This window comes from Tenrec ecaudatus, chromosome 1 (assembly GCF_050624435.1).
Source record: "Tenrec ecaudatus isolate mTenEca1 chromosome 1, mTenEca1.hap1, whole genome shotgun sequence".
Classification (NCBI taxonomy): Eukaryota; Metazoa; Chordata; class Mammalia; order Afrosoricida; family Tenrecidae; genus Tenrec; species Tenrec ecaudatus.
The window spans coordinates 233,768,220-233,770,067 of record NC_134530.1 but is presented as its reverse complement, the minus strand read 5'-3'; the positions used below and the strand labels follow the sequence as shown (position 1 = coordinate 233,770,067).

The window sequence follows — 1,848 nt, the reverse complement described above, 5'->3', positions numbered from 1 at the left end:
CTTTTGGTGGGCCATGGTACTTTCAATATTCTTGGCCAGCCCCATAATTCAAACACTTCAATTCTTATTCAATGTCTAACTTCCATATGCATATGAAACAATTTGGTATACTATGGCTCGGGTCAGGCATACTTAGTCCTTAAAATCCCCCTTGCTTTCCAACACATTTTATTTTTTTTAATGTTTTCTTAGGGGCTCATACAATTCCTTTTTTCTAATATACATAATTTTATTACAAAATTTTTTTAAAAAACAAAATGAAACATCCTAAAAAACCCCAAATTTACTATTGATGCTAATTCCTAGGAGTTTGCTGTGCTACCACACATGTCAAGAAATTAAAGACTCATGAAATGTTTTAGAAACATTTAACATCAGAAGCTTTATGATCTAACTATGTAGTAGCCCCTCAAAAAGCTACAACCTGCATTTAAAAAAAGTATTTCCTCTACCAAGAATCTTATCAGCTATACAAAATTCTGTACAGTTTTTTATACTTAAGCTAATATTGAGCTGCACTTAAATTCACATTCTTAGCTAAACAATTGCCTGAGCACACACGCATACTCCATACATTATTACAGGATAGCCACTTATTCTTCATCTTCATCCTCTTCTTCCTCATCCGCCTCCTCCTCCTCCTCCTCTTCATCTTCTGGTTCTTTCTTCTTCTTTGAACCCGTGGACCTGCCAGGATCCTTCTTTCCTGCTTCACTTTTGCCCTTGGCGCGGTATGCAGCAATATCCCTTTCCTATTTCTCCTTGAGCTTGGCTGCTTTCTGTTCATAGGGTTGTTTATCTTTGGCTGATTGCTCAGACCACATTTCACCCAATTTTTTTGCAGTATCCCCAATGGACAAGCCTGGGTGTTCACTTTTGATCTTTGGGCGATCTTCGGAGCAGAACAGGAAGAAAGCAGATGGCGGTCTTTTAGGGGCATTGGGATCTTTTTTCTTTCCCTTCTTATCGCCTTTGGGAGGCACGTAATTTTTCATCTCCCTGTCATAGCGTGCTTTGTCACTTTTTGCCATATCTTCAAACTTCGACTTCTCCTTTGCAGACACGGTCTTCCATCTCTCGGAGCACTTCTTGGAGAACTCGGCGAAGTTGACCGAGGAGTCCGGGTGCTTCTTCTTGTGCTCTTCCCGGCACGTCTGCACGAAGAAGGCGTACGAGGACATCTTGCCCCGCGGCTTGTTGGGGTCTCCTTTGCCCATCGTGACGCTCGGGCTCTGACTGGTGCGAGCCCAGAAGCTTCTCCTCAGTCCTGCGAGGCAGTCGGATCTGCCAGAGACGCTTCCTTCCACAGGCTCCGGCGTGAACTGGTTTATCGCTAACTCAATGCCCAGCCTCTTGTTTTGCAGACTCCATACAACTCTTATCACAACCCATACATACATCGATTGTGTAAAGCACACTTGTACATTCATTGCCCTCATCATTCTCAAAGCATTTGCTCTCCACTTAAGCCCTTTGCATCAGGTTCTCTTTTTTCCCCCTCCCTCCCCGCTCCCCCTTCCCTCAAGAGCCCTTGATAATTTATAAATTGTTATTTTGTCATATCTTTCCCTGTATGACATCTCCCTTCACCCCCTTTTCTGTTGTCCGTCCCCCAGGGAGGAGGTCACATGTAGATCATTGTAATCGGTTCCCCCTTTCCAAACCACTCACCCTCTACCCTCCCAGTATCACCACTCAGACCCCTGGTCCTGAGGTATCATCCGCCCTGGATTCCCTGTGCCTCCAGCTCCTATCTGCACCAGTGTACATCCTCTGCTCTATCCAGACTTGCAAGGTAGAATTCGGATAATGGTAGTGGGGGGGAGGAACCATTTAGGAAGTGGAGGA

At 44.5% G+C, this 1,848-nt stretch overlaps 1 pseudogene; it reads right to left on the bottom strand.

Moving 5' to 3' along the window:
- Positions 1-289: 289 nt before the first annotated feature.
- Positions 290-1,361, bottom strand: LOC142437377 (high mobility group protein B2 pseudogene; annotated as a pseudogene).
- Positions 1,362-1,848: the final 487 nt, after the last annotated feature.